The following is a 25,960-nucleotide window of genomic DNA, read 5'->3' as shown; positions in this document are numbered from 1 at the left end:
ACAAGGGAACAATACAAAACAACTGCTACACTTTGCAACTAAACCAAAGAGTTGAGAGATTCGAGTAATTGGACACATAGGCCCCAAATCATCTAGACTGGTGAAGTCAACAGTTTGCTGGAGTAAGATGTGCTAAATCTATTAAGAGGCATGGGCTTTTTAACTAGCTTGGAAAATCTTTCGGCTGCTCTGAGCCAGCGCAAGAAATGTACTGTAGTCATGCACTGGAAAACAATTCTGTAGTGCTTTCCACCACTTTTTGGTATAAATCATCATGAAGTAGTTGGCTGCATTCACCCACACTCCCTTCCACCAAAGCTTCACCTACTCTTCAAAAAGTTGACAAAGCTGGCAGAGACTAGCGTGAAAAGAAATGAGCTGATCAATACCCTATATATAATAACATGTGCGTCGGAGGAAGTTTGGTGACCACACACTTATGTACCATGCAGCACCATATTGGCATGGATATAGGATTCTGAGTCACTACAAGACCCTCTATTCTTTTTGGATAACTTCTCTCACCCCACAAAACAGACTCCCCTAATGATTCTTCGGAGCCGAAGAGGCAACACATAGGGAAGGAATTACATTGCTTGGTGATATCCTTTATACTTGGGTACGGCCCTTGTTAGGGAAGTAGCAATACACGGGGCACGACTGGGTATACCAGTATCAATATCTATCTACCCATGTTCTGGTATTGGTAGTTTTGAAGGTTCAAGTCTCAAAAACACACAAGTGAGATCAAACCTTTTTCATTTGGCATGGTTATATTGAACATTTAAGAAAAAAAAAAAAAAGACTTGAACTTGTGCAAATTTTAATGTTTTGTCACTATCCACTAACTGACTTCCATCATCCGGCATAGCGTTCCTAGATTTATTAAAGCAAAGTTTTACATACGGTGCATATCTTTATACATACCTCCACATTCTGATTTATAACCATATTTAACGACCCATAATCATCTTTACTATCTTTGACATTCCAGTATATTTATCAATCTTTTCTCTTACATTTTGTTTAAGTAACTTCATCACCAACATTTGTCTACTAACTATAACCAGTTTGAAAAATAGTTTTTGTTTTATTATTCTATTTTCTGTACATGATCATCAAAAACAGGATAATGATGATCATTCCTAATCTAGTGTCGACTTCTTACAGAGTTACACTGCACAAAAGCCAAACGGACCACACAAACCTGTAACCCCAGATTTCCATTGATTTCTATGGGATAGTTTCCTGGGTATGCTCTGATCGGTGCAGGGAGGGGGAGAAGGTGAACTTTGACAATACTTATAATTTACAAAGCACATCACCACAGCATTCATAACTGTTAGCTCTCAGTGTAATCCTGCCACTAACTAATCAGACTACTGAAAAGAGATCTCTACAGAAGAGGACATTTCAGCGTACAGTGAGGATAAAAACTGAAAATACGGTACATCTGAGTGTCTTTAAAAATATATGCAAATTGCCTCTTCAAAGAAAATCAGGACTTGAACTCTATAGCGCCACCTGTTGGTAGTAGCGATCCTACAAGTCACAATCAACCCTTTAATGAATCTTGTAATATGACTTAGGATAAAAGCCAAAACATAATAAAAATATCATAAAATAACAAAATTTTTATTTAAATTCAACACGTCATTTTCAGATGACACATTGCCTTCAAAGTAGCAGTGAGCAACCAGCGGCTCTCAAAAAAATGCTCACAGATATAAGTCTCTGGTCACATGTATTTTCCATATCATCGAAAAAAAAAAAAAAACACTGGTGAATAGCACCGTAGGGGAAGGGAATTATGAATTGTGTGCTGCGTGGTCATTTCTGGGACAGCCATATTCTGGCAGAATGAATGAGTCGTGACTCATATGATACAGAAAGGAGTAGATTACGTGAACTAGATGCTGTGGGTGCGGTTATATTCATTGTAGTTTATGGAGAAGGAAAGCACTTGGCAGGTTCAGCGTCCGGCATGCACTACAATGCAGAGCGCTGAATGCATGGCCTCTTCCTCTGCTTGACCAACAGCTCACCCTCATTGCAGCACATCAGTCTGAGCTGTCAGTCAAGTAGAAGGTGGGGCTGGGAAGGGAATAAAGCTAGGGAAGCAGAGGCTTGGAAAAAGTTTGGAGACACCTAGTGCATTTAAGACTCATTTGTGTACGAAACATTGAATTTTCCATCAGGGTGCAACAGAGTGCATCAATAAAGGGATGGCATTATCTTTCAGACAGTAACGTGACATTACAAACAGTTTGAGGGGGTTAGATCAGTCTGCCAGATTCCCTTTACCACTATATAACCCACGTACAGCATGCAAACACCATCATGTCAGGAAGGCTACCATTATAAAAATGTATTGCACATAGTGCATAGTGTCACATGTACATAATCTTAAGACATGCTAGTACTAGGGCAAAAACAATCAGCACACACAGTATATATTCTGAGGACAGAGAGGTAGTGTATCTAATAAACAAAATCCCACAGGGGTACTTCTCTGCCCTGTTGAGGGCAGAGGAAAGTACTGCTGTGGCAGGCGCTGGGCCTCTCTGACCTTTCCCGGCGCCTGCGCACTGCAGGAATTTGCTCTGTCCTCAACAGGGCAGATAAGCACGCCTGTGCAGAAGCACAATGCCGGGAAGCTATGTAGCAACAGGAGGGCAGCATCGCATAAAGATGGGAGGCGTCAGACCCAGACCTGCGACACCCATCGGACCAGACAGCCCCCCCGGATGAGTATAATAAAGCTTACTTTTCTTCTCTTGCAGGTCGGACCGGGGGCTTATCTACAGCATTATAGAATGCTGTAGAAAAGCCCTGAGAGGCAGTGGCCATATCTTATAGCAGCCAAAACAGATGACAGGTTTCCTTTAAAAGGGAATCTGTCAACAGGTTTTCGCTACCTCATCGGAGAGCAGCATAATGTAGGCAAAGAGACCCTGAATCCAATAATGCATCACTTAGATTACTGGGTGCAACCATTCTGGCACACAGAGTTTTCGGATTTAGCAATGAAGCAGAGCTGAAAAGCTTCCCCCCTCCCCACTACACTCTGTATGTAAATAGCTTAAACTGCTTATCACAGTAGAGGGCTTGTGTCAGACCAAGGCTCATGCAAAATGCTAATCACAGCAATGATAAGCTACTGGTGATAAAACAATCATTGCAAGCAAACAAAACCTCAGAGCTAAAATCTGTGTTTTAACCCCTACCTCATGCTGAATTCAGATTACATAGCAAAAACATGCTGATGGAGAAAATGCCCAATATAATTTGTTGTGCAATTTCTCCTGGAGTACTCCAATAACCAATAAGTGGAGGAAAATAACTGTTTGAGTGCATGGCAGGGCTGAGAAAGGATGGAGTGACGTTTTGAAATGCAGATTTTGATGGAATGTTCTACAAGTGTCATGTGGCATTTGGAGAGCCCCTGATGTATCTAAACAGTGGAACCCCCCCCCCCCCCCACAAGTGACTCCATTTTGGAAACTAGACCCCTGAAGGAATGTATCTAGATGTGTGGTGACCGTCTTGAACCCCCAGGGATTTCACAGAAGCCTACAATGTTGCGCCATGAAAATAAAAATCTAATTTTTTCCAATAAAAAAATATTCTTTAAGCCCCAATTTTTTTATTCTCAGAAGGTTAACAGGGAAAATGAACCCCAAAATTTGTTGTGCAATTTCTCCTGAGAACACCAATAACCCATATATGGTCGAAAACTACTTTTGAGGCACAGTGCATAGCTGAAAGGGAAGAAGCGTCATATTGGGGTTCATATTTTGCTGGACTGATTTGAGGGTGCCATGTCACTGACAGAGTTCCTAAGGTGCCAGAACAGCAAAGACCACCCATAAGTGACCTCCTTTTACATACTAAAACAATTAATTCTTCTGGGGGTGCAGTGATCATATTGACACCATAGGTGTGTCACATAATTTTATGCTATTAGGCAGTGAAGAAAAAAAATTACATTTTTAACCACAAAAAATTGGTTTTAGCCCCAGATTTTACATTTTCACACTGGGAAATGGCTAAAATGGCACTAAAATTTGTCTCACCGTTTCTGTTGAATGTGGAAATACCCAATGTGTCTGTAAAGTACTGCTTAGCCACACGGCGAGACACAGGAGGGACAGAGTGCTATTTTCTACCTGGAGTGCAGCTTTGCTAGAGTAGTTTGCAGACTACATATACATAGCCAAGTGATAGAATAGCAGAACTTCCCCCCCTTAAATGACCCCATTTTGGAAATTATACCCCTTTGGGAATTGATTTACAGGTGTAGTAATGATTTCTACTCCATAGGTATTTTCCAAAAACAAGCAGCACTGGATGTTACTGAGTGAAAATTGCAAACTACCATTGTAGTGCCCAGTGACACTGCAGTCACCAGTACGTTATAGTGCCCAGCTAATGCCTCTGGAGACACGAACCTGTAAATTAGGTGGGCTGTCATCGCTACAGAAATGCCAAAATTCCAAACATGTGGACACTAAATGGGGCTCAGAAGGGAGGGGGGCATTTGGATTTGATAGAGCAGAATTTGCTGAATTTTTTTCTTTTTTTTGGGGGGGGGGTTGCGAGGAGCTATAGCACCTTTTCAGAGCCTCTGTATGACCAGTAATGTGGAAGCCCCCTATATTTCCGTTAACAGATGACGGAGCTGAGCAGGGACTTTTTTTTTGTGGATTGAGTTGAAGCTTTTGTTGGGAACATTTTGCATAATATTTGGGATCACATTAATCCGGCACTCTATGCTGAGCACTTAAATCGGGTTTCCATCTAAATCTATGAGTGATGAGATTCAGATGAAACTCCTGAGGGATACATTCACTATAGTGCGGCATCAGAGTTACTTTGGACTAAGTCTGACCTCTGCGCAGCGGTGTCTTTTGCAGAAGTGCATAAAATTGTGGCGGACACTGCCGGATCAGAGGCGGCCAGACAGCATCCACAGTGCCTCGATCTGCCTCATTATACGGAATCTTCCACTTGGAGTCCCGTCTGAATTACATATTTCATATATTTAAACAGAAACCCCAGTTTAACCCCTTCACTACCAAGGGTGGTTTGCACGTTAACTCCCAGGCCAATTTTTACAATTCTGACCACTGTCCCTTTATGAGGTAATAACTCTGAAACGCTTCCATGGATCCCGGTGATTCTGACATTGTTTTCTCGTGACATATTGTAATTCACGTTAGTGATAAAATTTCATTCAAATAACTTGCGTTTATTTGTGAAAAAAATGGAAATTTGGCGAAAATTTTTAAAATTTCGCAATTTTCCAACTTTGAATTTTTATGCCCTTAAATCACAGAGATACAGCACACAAAAAACTTGATAAGTAACATTTCCCACATGTTTACTTTACATCAGCAAAATTTTGGAACCAAAATTTTTTTTTGGTTAGGAAGCTATAAGGGTTAAAAATTGACCAGCGATTTCTCATTTTTGCAACACCATTTTATTTTTACGGACCACATCACATTTGAAGCCACTTTGCGGGGTCTATATGATAGAAAATACCCAAAAGTGACACCATTCTAAAAATTGCACCCCTTAAGGTGCTCAAACCCACATTCAAGAAGTTTATTAACCTTTTAGGTGCGTCACAGGAATTTTTAGAATATTTAAAAAAAAAAATTAACATTTAACTTTTTTTCACAAAAAAAATACTTCAGGTTCAATTTTTTTTATTTTACCAAGGGTAACAGGAGAAATTGGACTGCAAAAGTTATTGTGCAATTTGTCCTGAGTACGCTGATACCTGATATGTGGGGGGGGGAACCACTGTTTCGGCGCATGGCAGAACTCCATGGGAAGGAGCGCCGTTTGACTTTTTCAATGCAAAATTGGCTGAATTCAGATCGGACGCCATGTCGCGTTTGGAGAGCCCCTGATGTACCTAAACAGTGGAAAACCCCCACAAGTGACCCCATTTTGGAATCTAGACCCCCCCAAGGAACTAATCTAGATATGTGGTGAGAACTTTGAACCCACAAGGGCTTCACAGAAGTGTATAACGTACAGCCGTACAATTAAAAAATCATATTTTTTCCACAAAAATGATCTTTTCACCCCCAATTTTTATCTTTCCAAGGATAACAGGACCCTAAAAGTTATTGTGCAATTTTTCCTGAGTACGCTGATACCCCACATGTGGGGGTAAACCACTATTTGGGCACATGGCAGAGCTCAGAAGGGAAGCAGCGCCATTTGACGTTTTTGGCTGGAATTGAGATCGGACACCATGTCGCGTTTGGAAAGCCCCTGATGTACCAAAACAGTGGAAACCCCCCACAAATGACACCATTTTGGAAACTAGACCCCACCCAAGGAACTTATCTAGATGTGTGGTGAGAACTTTGAACCCCCCAGTGCTTCACAGAAGTTTATAATGCCTGGGTGTGAAAATAAAAAAATCATTTTTTCCACAAACATGATCTTTTAGTCACCAATTTTTTTTATTTTCCCAATGGTACCAGGAGAAATTGGACCCCAAAAGTTGTTGTCCAATTTGTCCTGAGTACGCTGATACCTCACATGTGGGAGAAAACTACTGTATGGGCACACATCAGGGCTCGGAAGGGAAGTAGCGACGTTTTGGAATGCAGACTTTGATAGAATGGTCTGCGGGTGTCATGTGCATTTGGAGAGCCCCTGATGTACCTAAACTATTGAAACTCCCCACAAGTGACCCCATTTTGGAAACTAGACCCCCCACGGAACTTATCTAGACGTGTGGTGAGCACTTTGAACCCCCAAGTGATTCACAGAAGTTTATAACGCCCGGGCGTGAAAATAAAAAAATCATTTTTTTTCCACAAAAATGATATTTTTGCCCCCAATTTTTTATTTTCCTATGGGTAACAGGAGAAATTGGAGCCCAAAAGTTGTTTTGCAATTTGTCCTGAGTAGGCTGATACACTATATGTGGGGGTAAAACACTGTTTAGGCGCATGGCAGAGCTTGGAAGGGAAGGAGCACCATTTGACTTTTTCAACGCAGAATTGGCCGGAATTGAGATCCGACGCCATGTTGCATTTGTAGAGCACCTGATGTGCCCAAACAGTGGAAACCCCCAATTCTAACCCCAACACACCCCTAACCCTAATCTCAGCCCTAACCCTAATGGGAAAATGGAAATACATTTTCTTTTAATTTTATTATTTTTCGCTAACTAAGGGGGTGATAACGGGGGGTTTGATTTACTATTTATAGCGGGTTTTTAGGTTTGGCAGCTGTCATAGGCTAAAACACGCTTTTTATTGTAAAAATAGTTTTTGCATCACCACATATTGAGAGCTATAATTTTTCCGTATTATGACCCACTGAGTCATGTGAGGTCTTATTTTTTGCTGGACGAGTTGACGTTTTTATTGGTATCGTTTTCGGGCACGTGACATTTTTTGATCACTTTTTATTCCGATTTTTGGGACGCAGAATGAACAAAAACAAGCGTTTCATGAATTTCTTTTGGGGGGGTGAGTTTACACCGTTCCGCGTGCGGTGAAATTGATAAGACGGTTTTATTCTTCGGGTCGGTACGGTTACAGCGATACCTCATTTATGTAGTTTTTTTGTGTTTTGGCGGTTTTATGCAATGAAAACTATTTTATATAAGAAATAATTATTTTTGGATCGCTTTATTCTGCGAGCTATAACTTATTTTTTCGCTGATGACGCTGTATGGCGGCTCGTTTTTTGCCGGACAAGATGACATTTTTCAGCGGTACCATGGATATTTATATGCGTCTTTTTGATTGTGCGTTATTGCACTTTTTGTTCGGCTGCATGATAATAAATCATTTTTTGCTTCGTTTTTTATTTTTAATTTTTAACGGGTTCGCTAAAGGGGTTAACTAATGGGACCTCTTGTATAGGGCAGGTCGTTACAGACGCGGCGATACCAAATATGTGTACTTTTACTGTTTTTTTTTATTTCCAAAAAATGAATTTGGGAATATTTTTTTTTTCTAATTTATTTAGCGATTTTTTTAAAATTATTTTTACACTTTTTTTTTTTTTTTTTTTATAACTATTAGGTTGTCCCAGGGGAGACATCACTGTCCTGTGACAGATCGCTGATCTGTCACATCACAGATCAGCAAACTGTCACAGGCATAGACGCAGACTTCCTCATGCCTGCGCTTTGCAGGCACTGAGGATGTCAGCTCCCTACAGGGGAAAGAGACCCCCGCAGCAGCGCTGCACATTGCGCTGCTGTGGGGGGCTCAGGGAAGCACGGAGGGAGGGAAGCACGGAGGGAGCCCCCTCCGCGCCGATGCTTCCCTTTAACCCCCGATACACCGCGATCGTGTTTGATCGCGGTGTGCAAGGGGTTAACGTGTAGGGGGTGGTCCGTGACCGCCCCTGACACATTGTGCCGGGTGTCAGCTGTGATAATCAGCTGACACCCGGCCGCGTTCAGCGGCGTTCACCACGTGGGCGCCGCTGATCGCTATGATGTATTATTCCGTCCATGGGACTTAGGGCCCAGGTCACATGGACGGAATATTACATCCAATGTAGGAAAGGGGTTAAGCGCTCAGCGCAGAGATCAAGATAAATGTGAGCTGAGCCTTACTGCGATCTTTGAGAGGCAAAAAAAAAACAAATCAACAGCAGGTGAAGAATTGGTTTTATTAAATTTTTACGCAGCGTCTCATACAGTATAATTGATCAAACAACTTTATTCTTTTGGTCGGTGTAATTACAGCAATACCACATTTATATTGTGTTTTAGGTTTGGCTGCTGTCAGACTAAAAAAATGCATTTTATTGCAAAAATGAGTTTTTGCATTGCCATATTTTGATAGTTATAATTTTTCCATGTTTCCGCTGACAGTCATGTGAGTGGGCTTGGTTTTTGTAGGACGAATTTACTTTTTTATTGGTACCATTTTCAGGAACATGACATTTTTCGATCGCTCTCTTCCAATTTTTGGGAGTCAGAATGAACAAAAACCAGTGGGGGGGTGGTTTATGCCATTCCACATGTGATAAAATAAGGCAGCTTTATTCTTCGGGTCAGTATGACTTCAGCGATAACCCATTAATATCTTTTTTATGATTTCACGTTTTTACACAAAGTTTAATAGTAAAAAAAATATTTTTGCATTACTTTATTCTCAGAGCTATAACATTTTTCCGCTGACATAGCTGTATGGCGGTTTATTTTTTGAGGGACAAAATTACGTTTTCAGAGATACAGTTTTACGGATCAGGCCGTTCCAGACGTGGTAATACCAAATAAGTGTACTTTTTTTTTACATAAATAAAATATATTTATTAGAACAATAATTTTTTTTTTCTTTGTTCTTCATTTCGTGATTTTTTTAAAAAAGTATTTTTACATTTTTTTATTAAAACTTTTTTCACTGTCCCAGGATGGGACATCAACTTCACACTGCCAGATCGCTGAACTAATGATCTGCAATGCTACTGCATTGTAGAGCATTAGATCAGTGTCTGACATGCAGGGAGGAGGCGTGTCAGCTCGTGCTGTCAGCATGAGCAGACAGGCCACCATTCCTGGATGACCCTGCGGCCATCTTTCGGCCTGGGGTCACCATGGAGATCATAGTCATATCGTGGGAATTAAGTGCCCGCAATCGGTGCTAGCATCGATCTTGGGCATTGCTGCAGGGTATCCGCCCTCAAAGAGCTGCCACCCGCATTTGATCGAGGCTGCACTCTGCATGTGCCTGCATAGTCTTGGCGCCATACAAAGAACTTTGCGAAAACGCAGCTCATACGGCGCATGTCGGGAAGGGGTTAAATAATAATTGTAAGTATGCTTCACACAGGTTTTAAGAGGGCAAGTAGGAATCAGAGTGCAGCCAATCAAGTGCCCTTAGTAAATTGTTTATCAGCAAGTGTATATTCAGGTACTGTGCCAAGGAGATAAGATATCAGCAATGATCTTAGACAAGCAATTATTGATCGCCATCAATCTGGGTAGGGTTATTAGGCAATTTCCAAACAATTTGGCGTTCACCATTCTAAAGTAAGTGATATTGTTTACTAGTGGAAATTAGTCAAGATGCTTGAAAATCTCTCGAGTGGATAACCCAGCAAATTCATCTTAGGCTGGGTTCAGAGAGCGTATTTTTTGGTCCGTACATGAATGGATGGATTGTGGGTCTCTGTCCAAACACACAACCTCATGTGTCGATGTGGATGAAAGCTCAGGTCAAGAGACTCCTAGTCAGACCAGGCATTTGAGTCCGAAAACAGGTGGCTGAACCCAGCCATAAAAGGACAAGTCGAGCAATGCTCAAAAAAATTTCAAAAACGAAGAATTAAAGCTCAGACACTACAGGCCTCAGTTTGTTAAATATTCAAGTTCATTACAGAACAAATTAGAAAAGAGATGGAGCTAGTCTGGCTTGTTTAGAAGGTTTGCCCAAGAGAAAGCCTTGCATTTCTAAAAAGAACAAGGCAACACAGCACGGGAAAAATTTGCAAAGTTGCTTCTGAACAAACTGCAAGACCAAGTCTTGGCCAGAAGACACCAAAGTGGAAAGGTTTGGACATAATGCCCAATCATACACAGCATATACGGTAAACAAAAACACCGCATACAAACTGTCAAGCATTGTGGTAAAGAGGTGATGATTTTTGTTTGTTTTGCAGCCACCTAGCAGTTATGAATTCGACCATGATCTCTTCCATACACAAAAGTTTACTAAAGTCAAATGTGAGGCCATCTATCCAAAAGGAGAAGCTTGGCCAAAACTGGGACATGCAAGAGGACAATGACCACAAGTACACCAGCAAATTTATATCAATGTCTAAATTTTTATTTTTATTTTAAATCTGGGTATTGGAACAGCCAAGTCAAAGTCCCAACTTCAACCCAATTGAAATGCTGTGGTGGGACCTTAAGGCTATGTTGCCCGTGATAAATTATTAAAGCCGCACATTTTACAGTTGCAGCAAAGTGGATATTTATAGAAAGTATTGCGTATTGCTTTTTTTTTTTAAACTGACTTGTGGAGCGCATTACAAAAATGCTACTGAGTAAGCTGATTTTTATGTGTAGGTTTATCCCATAGAATTGCATTAGATGCAGAAAACAGGAAGTTAAAAACGCATATGCATTAGTGTCAAACAAAATAAACACAAACAGATTAAGAAATGTTGCAGAAAATCTGCAACATCCAAAGCTCATGGTGGGAACATAGCTGAAGAGCTGTGCATAAGCCAATGCCCACAAACCTCAATGCATCAAAGCAAGGTTGGCTACCAAAATGAAAACTAGAAATATCCCCAGAGTAGGTCAAGATGCCAGACAATGTGAGACTGAATGTCATTCAGAAAACAATTAGGTACTCTAAAAAGATACTGCCATTTAAGACTGTTCTACCATCTATTGATTCATGAAGTGTACTTCATTTTTCACACACTGTTTCTACATTTCAGCCTGGTTTATAGTAAATAATGACACTAATCATATGCTGTTGTCCTGTGGTATTTACCCAATTTTAAGACCTTTTAAGGACCAGATTTTGTTTTTCATTATGTTCGGATAGGCAAAACAACACATTTCAAAAGAGGGTGTATTTTGAAATTCCTCATGACTATGTAAAATTCTAATAAACTTTAGATAATGGACAGTTTAGTTTAAATTGACCAGGGCTGTGGAGTCAGTAAGCCAAACCTGCGACTCCGACTCCTCAATTTCCCTTACACCGACTCCAACTCCAACTCCCACATATATTGCTTATATTTAAAGGGAATCTGTCACCCCTTTTTTGAGATATCATATAATGATATCATTAGATTGTGTGTCACATAAGGATTCTCTTAGTACTTTTGCTTCCCCCTGACCCCGCACCTTTCATGCATAAATACCTTTTTTATATCGGTTCAGATGTATGTAAACTGCCACTGTCCGATCCGCTGGGCGGGGCTTATTCAACTGCTCCCCCTCCCTGTCTTGCTCTACGCATTTCTTCTTGTGTATAGCAAGACAGGGAGGGGGGGGGGGGGGGGAGCAGTTGAATAAGCCCCGTCCATTGGACCGGACTGCGGCAGTTTACATACATCTGAACCGATATAAAAAAGGTATTTATGCATGAAAGGTGCGGGGTCAGGGGGAAGCAAAAGTACTAAGAGAATCCTTATATGACACACTTGAATGATATCATTATATATTTCAAAAAAGGGGTGACAGATTCCCTTTAAGTGAAAAATTTATTGTAGTACAATGTGAACATCAGAAATTTAATCATTTTTATGATACAATAATCAAGATATTTTAGATAGAACATAATATATATTTATTGGAATACAACTTTAGAACACAAAAAACTAATAAATTGTAAATATGTAATACACTATGTAATATCGATTACATTCATATTATATACTAGCTGAAGAGCCCGGCGCTGCCAGGGCATAGTAACTAACTGTGGTTAGTTATAGCAAATTATAATTATCCTCCATCCCATAGTCCCGTGCCCATATACCCATCATACATATCCACGATCCCATAGGCCCGTGCCCATATAACCGTCATACATATCCTCCATCCTATAGTCCCATGCCCATATACCCATCACACATCCTCCATCCCATAGTCCCATCATACATATTCGCCATCCCATAGTCGAATGCCCATATACCCATCACACATCTCATAGTCCCATGCCCATATACCCATCATACACATCCTCGATCCCATAGTCCCGTGCCCATATACCCATCATGCATATCCGCCATCCCATAGTCCTGTGCCCATATACCCATCATACATATCTTCCATCCCATAGTCCAGTGCTCATATACCCATCACACATCCTCCATCCCATAGTCCCGTGCCCATATACCCATCATACATATCCTCCATCCCATAGTCCAATGCCCATATACCCATCACACATCCTCCATCCCATAGTCAACCATTATGACATCATAGTGAGCGGCGGGCCTTGATACACACACTTTTTTCCCATTATGTAGATAGGGTAAAAATTGTTTGGTGAATTGGAATGTGCAGGGTTAAAATTTTGCCTCACAACATAGCCTAGGACGCTCTCGGGGTCCAGACGTGTGACTGTGCCAAATTTTGTGGCTGTAGCTGCGACGGTGCGGATGCCTATCCCTGGCATACACACATACATACACACACACACACACACACACACACTTGAGCTTTATGTATTAGAACTTTATATATATATATCACTTTGTAATAAAACTATGTAAGTGGAAAAGAACAGTTTTCAACAAAAACATACTAAATAACATTTGTGCAGTCTATGAATTTGTTCTAAGAAATAGTATCGCCTCCATCAGATCCTCCATAGATGACCTCAAATCTTACCTAATAATTTTAAGGCTAGAGAACAACCTCTACACTAACTTGGGATAGAGGCAAAGCCGTAACCACATGGGCAACATCTCTAACAATTTCCAAGTATAAAGGAATTGCCTCATGCACAGTCAGTTTTGATGAACGGTTGAATTTTTCTATTTCTTTGAGAGCAAGTGAAACATTTTGCTGAAATATGGTCAATCTACTTGCTATAGGAGACGGAGTGAAATCTTTTTCCTTGCGGCAATGCTTTGCCTGCTCCATGCCATCCAAACACTTGTCAAAGTCAAACTCCTCATCTGATGAGGATGAAGATATGGCAGCAGTAGCACTGTCAGGACCCAAGTCCTCTTGCGCCTGGCAGTCCTCCTGTAGGCCACTCATCCTAACTGCTACCTCAGTCAGAGCCTCTTTTCCTTTAGTAAGCTGTTGATCATCAAGCAGTATATGATGACTCGGATCCACATAAAACAGCTGCCAGAAAAATTTTATTTTTCAATAGCTGTGTCTCCATTTCATTGAAGCAGAAATGCCATCTGCGATTAAACCTCCTCTTTGGGACAGGCAAAATAGCAAGTTCTTCCACTCCCTTATGAAAATGCCAGGAGTTAAATCCTCAGCTTTTAATTTTTTAGTCACAGTAAATGGGTGATTAAGCAATTCCTTCAATTCAGCTAACCTGTGTCCATTGACCTTCATTTAGGGTTACCTGAGGGTTCGCCATATCTATGAGAAACGGTTTTAGTTCAAGCAATCGCTCAATTATTAAATAAGTGCTGCCCCACCAAGTGGCTTGATCGACAATTGCTCCTTTCTCAGCACGTCTCTTCAAGATGGAATCAATTTTAGGGGTTCTGGCAGCAATAACCAATTTCCTCACTTTTCCAATCAGATTTCCAGCATGTCTCTCTTGCAGACTATCTCTTATTGCCAGCTGCAGCGTGTGCACAACTTTCTCACTTTCTCCAGCTCGGGGCCCAGGAATCAGATACTGTGCAGGGCAGGCACCCCTCCCCCGCCTCTCTCTGGTGAAGACAGCAGAAGACAGGACAGAGGAGGGGAGATTGCCCCCTGCAGTCTGGAGCCAGTGCAGGACGGGAGCACTGCAGCATTCGAGTTTTGATAGGTGCGTGCCCCTGCTTCTAGGGGGGCAGCTGCCCCCCTGCCCCTCGCTGGCTACGGCCATGATTCACACACAGCGTTTTTGCGGATCCTTTTTTTGCATTGACTCTGGGCATCCCAGCAAAGTCAATGGGTTTCAAGATATGACATTCAGACACATCGTTTTGTGATTATTCATTTTTGGGCTGAATGAGCATGTCAGTTTGTGTGGCGTTTTTCTAATCTGCTTTTGCTATTGAAAACATTATCTATGAGCTCAAAAACCTTTCAGGTGATGCGGTTTTTTAAAAGCTGATCTGCTTTTGCAGCTGAAAAACGTATCCTCAAAAAAACGCTGCAAAAACGCTGTGTGTGAATGTAGCCTTAGATCAGGAATAGAACAGCCATTTATAGCACATTTCATAACTTTTTCAAATTCCTATGAAAAAATATTCAGCACATTCTGCATTGAACTACTGTACCCAATTTATTATATATTTTAGGAGTCGGTCCATTTTATACCGACTCCACCAAAATGAGCACAGACTCCGACTCCACAGCCCTGAGATTGACCACTATTTTTTTTTTTTTTTGAGTTTTTTTTGCTGCTCACTACAGAGGTAAAAATTACCAGGACAAAAACAAGCTGGAGAAAAAGATCATAAAATTTAAAATGAGGACTAAGGTAAAAAGAAAATGCTAAATTTTGTGAAATCTCGATCTATCACTGCCTGCCTATATTAGAGCGAAAATACACAATAGATAGCTGTTGGTCAAACATACAATCGTTCGTTCGACCAGCAACCACCTTACCAGACCCCTCGGCCAAGCACTCCTGTGCTCTCTATTAGGCTAATCCGATGAGTGTCGCAGGTCCGGGGCCTCCTATCTTCTTGCGATGTCGCCCTCCTGCTTGCTTCATTGCTCCCGACATCACACTTCTGCGCAGGCATACTTATCTGCCCTCTTGAGAGCAGACCAAAGTACTGCAATGCGAAGGCGCTGGGAAAGGTCAGAGAGGCCTGGCGTCTGCGCATTGCAGTACTTTGAGTCTGAGTCGAGTGTCATTAGCATAATTGGTCTCGATGAGAGAATCTACAGCCGTCTGAGCACAACACAACCTAAGGGCGAGTATACACTAGGAGTCATTGCGTATTTGCATGGACTAAAACAGCGGGCTGCAATAGGAGTCAAAAAATACGATTTTTGAGATGTCATTCATGGGCAGCTGAATGGTTCCACAGGGAAACAGACCCAAGGTAGATTTACAAATCCACAGCAGGTCCAACTTGTGTTATCAATCTTCACCACATATTTTACCTTTTAAAAAGCGGAAAAGGTGAAATCTAGTGTAACCTTCCTCAAAATCCACACACTTTTTTTAAGCAGATTTTTCTATGAATGTCTCAAAAGTAACAATTTTATCTTGCTGAAGAATTTACAGCCACATACTCTAAGGCTATGTGCATACGCTGCGGATTCACCTGCAGGTTTTTCCGCGCGGAACCGCAGGTAAAGTGACCTGCAGTTTCACACCTCTACTATGTTAAAGGTGTGAAACCGCAGCGGAATCTGCAGAAAATTGACATGCTGCGATTTATAAACCGCGGAAAAAACCACAGCATGAGCACAGCGGTTTTTAAAACCCATAGGGTAACATGGTACTGTACCATGTCTGCGGAACTGCTGCAGTTTCGCAGAGCCAAAAACGCTGCGGAACCGCAGCAGAATCCGCAGGGTATGCAAATAGCCTAAAGACAGGACAGGGCCGGGTAAATGTCAGGGGGAGGGGGATAAAGCACAAGTATACGACAAATACTCTTCGAATGTAGCAGCAAATAAACATTCATGCTACTGAGGACAACTTGAACCATATAATATAGATAATGACAGAAAACTCATTATCAAATAATAAAGCTCTTAATCAAAATGTGAATTATGATGAATTCCAAATGAAGCTAAGCAGCCTAAGCTCTACTGAGAAGGTCACTATAATGTCTGTGCTCTTTTTAACTGACTTAACACAAATGCTACATAGAAATTACATTTTTTTCAGTGAAAAACTACTCCAGACTTCAGCATAAAATGTAAACGCTTGTCGGTAAAACAACAAAACCTAAAACAATTGGTAGTTTATTATTCAATGTCTGGAATTACTGCATGAAATGATGCATTCACTATTGGAAGAGTAAGTACCATTGATGACACAACCTCGGGGCTTCTGCTGCTCTCAGGCCAATCAATAATCCATTATGAGCCAAATACATCTCTACTTTTTATACCAAGAAACACATAAAAGGAATCTCTATGTACACGGCTGCGGAGCCATGGACATCATTGTAACAGGCACGGATCTGAAAGCATGCCTTTTCATGATCCCCTTTTTGTGGCCTCTGCACAGTTGTCCAGTTTAGGCTTCTTTATTGTTCTGCAGTGGCTTATGAAAATGACAAGATCACAGGCAATACAAACGTCTGCACTAGCCACCATTAATCCTAAATCAGACCTAAACCAGTGTGCGAGAGCTAAGTATACCATTACCCTTCATTTTCCGATGCATACCTCCCAATGATTCACGATTGAGGCATCCAAGTAAAAGAAGAGTTTCAGCAGTCTAGCAACGCAGACAAATGGGAAAAACTAATTTTTAATTTAAACTTGACATTATTTATTCCTAAGCTATTTACTGGACTTTTATTAATGTAGAACTAGAAAAGGGGACTATATTGCTTACCCAAGAGTGTACTTTTAGTGCTCTCTTCACAAAAGCACCAGGTTTTCCTATTGTTAGACAGGACAACATTGGGAGCCATCAAAGCAATAACAGGTGAGTTTTTACACAGTTGCCCTATAAATAGTGATGGGTCCTCTTTTAGAAAGTCCTTGCTAATTACCACTTATATGCGTCAATAATAGCCATTTCTAAAAGATTACCATTCTTGATAGAACATAAAGTACTCCTGGTTATTCCCTATCAAATGCCCGGCAACCATTTTATTCGATTGGGTGCTCAGGTCACCCACATGTGCATGGTTAGGAGTAAGATGGAAAGTGATGACCATCAGCCACTGATACCTCATGTGTATGGTCTGTTTTACCAGTGTGTTAAGGATCCGATGCAAGGCATGCCATAAGATTGGCGCGCTGAGGAAGACGAGCTGGAAATGCCTGGGAGAAGATTCTATTTCTTTGTAATTGATAGAAACAAAAAGAGTAATTAAGGTAACGTAGCGCTCCAATTAACTATTTTTCTCCAAAGCCTTTGCATATGTGTACTATGCGTTAATATACTCATCTACCAACATCTTCTCCAGTATGCAGTGCCATTCTACTCCTCTTCAAGGACCTCATTGCTCGGCATAACCTGAACGTGGCTTTTACAATGTAAACTTATGGATCATCAAGAAAAGACACCATAGACCAAGATTGTAAAAGACTACCAGCTCACGCGTAGCGACCAGGAGAGTCTGGAGAGGGGCGACATCACTGAGAAGAGGAGTAAAATGGCACTGGATATCAGAGAGGTCGGCAGTAGGTGGGTAAATCAACATACTGACAGTACACTACATAAACATGTACAGACCTAGAGGAAAAAAAGAAGCTAAAAGGAGGGGCTGCTATAAAAATATGTCTAATGGAGATGAGAAATGGCTAAAACCTGGGACTATGAATTTGTAATTTTAAATTGCGAGTTAGGTATGAGTGTATAAAAAAAAAAGAAAAAAATAAAGTGGAGCTGCTTAGGGATAGACATTCAGGTGTTCGGATAACCCTAGATACGCATAACACCGTGTACATACAAAAAAGGCTATCAGAACGTAAAGACGCAGAACGTAAAGACGCTTTCCCATTTTTTGTTTTTACTTTTAAAACCTAACCAATCATTACAATCACCAAATGAACCAATTGTGCGAAGGGGGGGGGGGGGGGGGGGACACAGACATGTATTATATTGATCCGCGATGCGATTCAGACTTCTGAAATACAAGTCAATAGGCCCGTGAAGTTTAAAAAAAAAAAAAAAAAAAAAAAAAAAAAAAAAGGATGCCATCCGTGGGTTGTCCATATTTTGGTAATTAAATTGGTAGAAAAAAATAAAGACGTATTTCTTCATATAAGAAAGGTATTTCTTCATATAAGAAAGAAGCAACAGGGATTGTATAAAAATAAAAAAATATTAAAAAAAAAAAACTGACACCAACAATGAATCTGACGTAAATAAAAAGCAAAAAAAAAAACTTAGCGAAACAAAACTGCCGTGTGAAACTGGCCTAAAGGGACAAAAACTACCACTATCAGGAGGAAATAATTAACAACCATGGTGTTTCCTTATGTATTTAAATGTTGAATCCGTAGCAATAAAGCATTATGGTGCAGTTAAACATTATCAAACCAAAGAAAAGGATTGCAAAAATACTTAAAAGATGTAGCAAGTATGGTTTGTACGCAATTTTAATATCTGTTCTGTAAAGTGAAACTGTCTGAGAGTAGGATAGGAGACAATGGAAATATTAAAAAAGCACACCCAGCCAAGAACAGCAGTGGTGCATATGCAGCTTAGCAATGGCTTTCCCCACTATCCGGCTCACAAGAGCTTCCTGCTTTCTAGGTATGCCACATTCCAGCATTTAACATGACCTAGATTATTACTTGTGTATCTACCTGCAAAGACTGCACAAAGCTCACCAGCTCTGTGAAGGGAACATATCAGTGCACGAGTACTGTAAAGAGAGCAATCAGTGACAAGTGCATGCAACTTCATTTTAACCATAGTTCCTAACATGCCTATAATTATGCTGCAGGTTGGACAAGACGCAGTAATAACTAAAAATGACATTAGGGGAATACATCATCATAGCTGCCATCAATATACAAATCAGAGAAAGGTAAAGGGGTTAGTGCACAGCGGCTTTCATTCTGCTTGTATATTTAGACAAAGCCATGAAAAATCACGTGTGTCTGTCATTTTAAGAATTAGAAGAATAAAGCATTTTTGACCTGCTGAGGCTCCAGCCGGCACTCTGACACTGTACAGCTGCAGTTAAAGAGTGTTAATCATGGTTTGCTGCTAATGCGCTCGACATCACAAACAGAATCCCTAGTCTCCTGGTAAATTTGCAGAGTATTAATGTCGTGAGCAGATTTGCAGTACATTGCTAGGAGACAGATCAGGACGCAAGAAGACTACAAGTCAGTACCGTGAACACGTCTGCAAACAATGCAGAAGACAAACCGCGGCTCGGAATTAGCTGAAATTTTGCTGGACACTTATGTTTATATGTTGTATATGTATGTAAGAGACGATGCATATACATGAGCACTACAAAAACATTGCGACAGTATGCGTAAAAATATGTAAAAAAAAAAAAAAAAAGTGTGTCTTGATAGACAGATATTTACAGGCACATAAATGGGTGAATGTGATTTGTACAGTCAACATAGACATTAATTGTAGTATGGATCTCACAGAGTAGTTCGGGGATTTCAACTTTTGGCAAAGGCAGCAACCTAGGACAGCGCCACGTTTAGTTTGTGAGATTTCTCACCTGCTAAATCTGACCATCAACAAGATGAATTAGCACTTTGAAGAATGCTGGCGATTTCTGTTTTCATTATCAATTAACAAACCCTCTCAAGGCTTCATAGATCGGAGATTGACATCATTATCGGTCTCGGAAAATGGCAGCACAAGCACAATAACAAATTTCAATTTATTTTTTCCCACTTAAATAAAAATCAAGCATGTTTAGCACCTCCATGATCCTAACTGCCCTGGAGAATTATATCACCAGGACACTTTTACCATATAAATGAATAATGTAGAAACAAAATCCCCCAAAAATTGCAAGGTTGTGCTTTTTGCAATTTGGCCGCACTTTCAATCTTTCAATATTTTTTCTTGCTTCCAGTAAGTCACATGATAGCCTTAATGCCATCATTCATTTTATGTGCACACGTTCAGAATTGCCGCGGAAATTTCTGCGGCAATTCCGCAACTCCCTGCCATGGGAAATATGCATGCAGAATTGGCATGCGTATTCCCGCTAAACACTAGCGTTTTGCAAGCGTAATTAGCTTGCAGAATGCTAGCGTTTTCCAAGCCATCTGTAGCATCGCTTGGAAAACTGATTGACAGGTTGGTCACACTTGTCAAACATAGTGTTTGACAAGTGTGACCAACTTTTTACTATTGATGCTGCCTATGCAGCATCAATAGTAAAAAGATAAGTTAAAAATATTTAAAAAAAAAAAAAAAATTGTGATATTCTCACCTTCCAGCGGCCCCCACAGCCTTCCCGATCCTCACGGCAACTCCCGTTCCCAGCGATGCCATGCGGCAATGACCCCAGATGACGTAGCATCACACAAGACCGCTACATCATCACAGGTCATTGTTGCAAGGTATCACTGGGAACGGGAGTTGCCGGGAGCATCGCGAGGATTGGGAAGGCTGCGGGGGAAGGTGAGAATATCATTTTTTATTTTAATTCTATTTTTTACAGGGATATGGTACCCAGGGCATGGAGGAGTCTCCTCTCCTCCAGACCCTGGGTACCATCCGCACATGATCCGCTTACTTTGTGCATGGTGGGCATAGCCACATGCGAAAGTAAGCGGATTAATGCATTCGTATGTGTGCGGAGTCACCGCGATTCCGCACAAAGAATGAGCATGTTGCGTATTTTTCCGCGTTGCGATTCCGCCGCGGAAAAATACGCATTAGCACAGCATTGCAGAATGCCATTGAATTCAATGGGTTGCGTTGTGTAAGCGTTTTCACAGCGAAAAAATGTGGCAAATACGCTTACAATCCGCAACGTGTGCACATAGCCTAAATATACAACTTGTCCTGTAAAAAAAAAAAAAAAAAAAAAGTTATGGCTGTTGGAAGAAAGGGAAGAAAAAACAAAAGCACCAATACTGAAAATTGTCTGGTCTGAAAGGAGTTAAACTAGGGCGATCTCACTGTTTTTCAAGCAAAAGTTGCTTAAGGAAAAATACTGCCTACGTTTTTACTGAAGTGCGCTCTTAGGTATTTATTGCCGCATTGGCTTTATTTTTATGCTCTGTTTTGTTTTTTTGTTTTTTTTTTACTTCCATATTTAGAAGCCGCCTGAGGAATGGTCAGGTCACTGTGTGGATTTAGAACATAACGCAGTTATAATAAAAAAAACAAAACTCAAAAGACTGAATATACACTACCATTCAAAAGTTTAGGGTCACTTAGAAATTTCCTTATTTTTGAAAGAAAAGCAGTTTTTTCCGATGAAGACAACATTAAATGATTCAGAAATACACTATACCTTGCTAATGTGGTCAATGACTATTCAAGCTGAAACGTCTGGTTTGTAATGCAATATCTTCATAGGGTGTATAGAGGCCCATTCCAACAACCATCACTCCAGTGTTCTTATGGTACTTTGTGTTTAACTGTGTAAGAAGGCTAATGGATGGTTAGAATACCCACGAAAACCCTTGCAAGTATGTTAGCACAGCTGAAAACAGTCTGGCTGATTAGAGAAGCTATAAACCTGACCTTCCATTGAGCTAGATGAGAATCTGGAGCATTACATTTGTTGGTTCCAATAAACTCTCAAAACGGCCAGAAAAAAAAGAATTTTCAAGTGAAACTCGACAGTCTATTCTTGTTCTTAGAAATGAAGGCCATTCCATGCGAGAAACTGCAGAGAAACTGAAGATTTCCAACAATGGTGTGTACTACTCCCTTCAGAGGAGAGCATAAACAGGCTCTAACCAGAGTAGAAAGAGAGGTGGGAGGCCTGCTGCACAACTGAGCAAAAACACAAGTACATTAGAGTCTGTAGCTTGAGAAATCGACGCCTCACAGGTTCTCAACTGGCAGCTTCATTAATTAGTACACGAAAAACGCCAGTGTCAACGTCTACAGTGAAGAGGCGACTCCAGGATGCTGGCCTTCAGGGCAGAGTGTCAAAGAAAAAGCCATATCTGAGACTGGCTAATACAAGGAAAAGATTAATATGGGTAAAAGAACACAGACATTGGACAGGGGATGATTGGAAAAAAAGTGTTATGGACAGACGAATCCAAGTTTGAGATGTTTGGATCACACAGAAGAACATTTGTGAGGCGCAGAACAACTGAAAAAATGCTGGAAGAGTGCCTGACACCATCTGTCAAGCATGGTGGAGGTAATGTGATGGTCTGGGGTTGATTTGGTGCTGGTAAAGTGGGAGATTTGTACAAGGTAAAAGGGATTTTGAATAAGGAAGGCTATCACTCCATTTTGCAACGCCATGCCATACCCTGTGGACAGTGCTTGATTGGAGCCAATTTCATCCTACAACAGGATAATGACTCCAAGCACACCTCCAAATTATGCAAGAACTATTTAGAGAAGAATCAGGCAGCTGGTATTCTATCTGTGAAGGAGTAGCCAGCGCAGTCATCAGATCTCAACCCCATTGAGATGTTGTGGGAGCAACTTGACCATATGGTACACAAAAAGTGCCCATCAAGCCAAACCAACTTGAGGGAGGGGCTTCTGGAAGCATGGGGTGAAAATTCTCTAGATTACCTCAGCAAATTAACTGCTAGAATGCCAAAGGTCTGCAATGCTGTAATTGCTGCAAAGGGAGCATTCTTTGACGAAAGCAAAGTTTGAAGGAGAAATTTATTATTTCAAATGAAAATCTTTTTTTTTTTTCAAACCTTGTCAATATCTTTTTAAATTCATTTGGCAACTCATTTGATTTATAAAATTAGGAGTTTACATGGAAAACACAAAATTGTCTTGGTGACCCCAAAAGCAGGCACGTGAACAGTATGTGCAATAGCGGATCCTGTCCAATCGACTCGCCTATATGTCATTGAGGCAATTGTGCGCCACAGGTATTTTGGTTATTCATACACTGGAATATAAAATTCCTGACATTGTGCATGTGTACCTAGAAAAATAGATGCGGTTTTGAAAGCAAAAGGTGGTCTCATCAAATAGTGATTTCTGTATTGTCATCTATTCCTCATTCACTTAGCACTTTGTTAAATAATAAATAAAAGTATTATCAAGTCTGTTTTTAAAAGCATTTTTAATTTGCACTATTTTTTACAAACTTGCTAAAAGGTTTGCACAGTAATACTATATATTTTATAGATCGTACTATGCAAAAATATCACACGCCTCCCAGGTAGGCTTGCATAGCAACATATTAAACATTTGGAATCATCAGCCCAGAGGACCTGCCCTGTTTGGCTATAACAGAGTGAACTTGGTTTGCCAATCATTCCTTTATTCCCCCACCTGCCTAAAAATTTTGCACGGTAATATGTACTATGACATAAATATATACGAGCATTAGAAAAAGAACCTGAGTCAAAGCTATATAAAAAGTATATATTTATTACTGAACACAAAAAACACACATAATGGAACAGACACATTAAAATAGTAAAGTAGAGGGGTAAGGGATGAGGGCAATACAGTGACCAAAATACCCAGAGATGAAGATGGCCGGTAACACAGAGATGTAAATAAAGAGATAGGAAGAGAGACCTTCATATATGTGAATTCCTATTTAAAAGGGCTCAGAAGGTAGTATTCAGGCAAAAAAATCTGTATAAGGATGACATAAAAGGGTCAAGGATACCAAATAATAGAACATGAGGTGGTGGGTCAGCCACAAATGCTGCACAATGGCTGGTTCAAGCAGACCTAAATGTATAATTACAAATGCAAATAGACCTGTCAAATTAGAAAGCATATCAAAGCAATATATGCAGTTATATTGCCTGTAACCCAGAGATATAAATGAAGACATTAGGCCTCAGAACATACCATAGCTAAAATAAGCAAAGTGCACCGGCCAGCTGTCCCCAACGCACGTTTCGCAGTTGGTTTGCTTCTTCAGGGGCGTGGCCTAAATTGTCATGGGTACCTCTATATATATCTAGCTCCTCCAAATCACATGGTCAGCAGGAGCCATTCACACATCCAGTATTTGGTGAGTTTTTTACCTCAGTATTTGTAAGCCAAAACCAGGAGTGGGTGAAAAACGCAGAAGTGGTGCAAATGTTTCTATTATGCTTTTCCTTTGACCATTCCACTCCTGGTTTTGGCTTGCAAATACTGGGGTAAAAAAAAACTCACCAAATACTCAATGTGTGCACATGGCCTAAGTGTAGCGGCACATGCGCACCCGCCTCGGGGAGCCCTGCTTCCTCCCACCTGCCTGCCAACCTGATGCGGTCACTTGGGACGACCGGCGCCAAGCCATTACCACTCAACCACACCACGCTTGTAGAGACAGGAGAACGAGCGGAGCAGGACGAGGGGGATGGCGCGCATGTGCACACACACCGCAAATGAGAAAACAGAAGGGCAAGCATAAAACAGAAAGTAGGTATGCATACTATTACATATTATATAGCATGGAAACAAGATACAAAATTATGCATTATGCAAATATATAAACCTGGGACCAAATCATTGGTAAAGGTAAGTTTAACAATACAGAAGCCACCAAAACAGTCGCGCATATATAGCAAAAATACAAAAGCATCATATGTCCAGCGGCCAAAGATTAATAGATGCCATGGGCAGGGTAGAAGTCCATTATATTTCAATAGGTGTTTTTCAAAAGGCTGCATGTCCAAAATACTATACTGTACAATGGCGAAGCAGTAATCACGAACATCAGGAGTTGTGAGGAATGAATATGATACTGGGCTCAATGATGAAATACTAGAAGCAGAGACAAAATGGAAAATAAAATCAATGTCTAAAAACATACAATATCAAATAGAACAAGGGGGCAGCAGAGACAAGGTAGCCATATATTACCATATAAGATTTCTTATAGAAAGGATGCAAATCCCAAAGATTTGTTGAGGCCATATGGGGTCTTTGTTCCCAGAACTGTGATCCATCTACACTCATTTTGAGCAAGGAGACATTTGATATCTCCTCTTATTCCACATTCAATGTGCTGGATTCCTCTTACCATAGAAGACTTAGGATTGCATTTGTGGAAAGTCTTGTAATGCCGTGGTATCGTTTTTAATTGGGACACTTGAGTGATTGTTTCTGCCGCTATTATGTCTCGCACTTGCTCCCTTGTGCGTATTTTAAGTTAGTGAGAAGTTATAAATTTTTGGACAGCTATAGTTGGCATAATATACAAACTGAGTAGTATTAGGCTAAGTGCACACGTACCGGAACTCTCGCGGAAATTACCGCGAGAATTCCGGAATTCCAGTCCGCGGGAAAATCGCATTTTAAATTCCCGCGATTTTCCCGCGGAAAAACTAGCATTTTACAAGCGTATTTAGCTTGCAAAATGTTAGCGTTTTCCAAGCGATCTGTAGCATCGCTTGGAGAACTGATTGACAGGTTGGTCACACTCGTCAAACACAGTGTTTGACGAGTGTGACCAATGTTTTACTACTGAGGCCGCCTATGCAGCATCAGTAGTAAAAGATAAAATGTAAAAAAAAAAATAAAAAAATAGTGTTATTCTTACCCTCCGACGTCCCGCG

At 40.7% G+C, this 25,960-nt stretch overlaps 1 protein-coding gene across 7 annotated transcripts in view; it reads right to left on the bottom strand.

Annotated features, from left to right (window-relative positions):
• ZNF516 (zinc finger protein 516) overlaps nt 1-25,960 on the bottom strand; it is a 154,385-nt gene that overhangs the window by 54,042 nt on the left and 74,383 nt on the right. Inside the window, exon 3 of one of the 7 annotated variants that reach the window (XR_012230540.1) lies at nt 23,806-25,166. The exons of the other annotated variants lie outside the window; for them this stretch is intronic. The gene's annotated coding sequence lies outside the window, so the exon portion shown is untranslated. Of the gene's footprint in view, nt 1-23,805; nt 25,167-25,960 lie in introns of those variants that run through there. 7 annotated transcript variants of the gene reach the window in all.

This window comes from Dendrobates tinctorius, unplaced genomic scaffold, assembly GCF_039654945.1.
Source record: "Dendrobates tinctorius isolate UK_male_01 unplaced genomic scaffold, ASM3965494v1 ptg000004l, whole genome shotgun sequence".
In the NCBI taxonomy this organism is placed as follows: domain Eukaryota; kingdom Metazoa; phylum Chordata; class Amphibia; order Anura; family Dendrobatidae; genus Dendrobates; species Dendrobates tinctorius.
The sequence above is the reverse complement of the archived record's forward strand: the minus strand, read 5'-3'. Positions and strand labels throughout refer to the sequence as shown.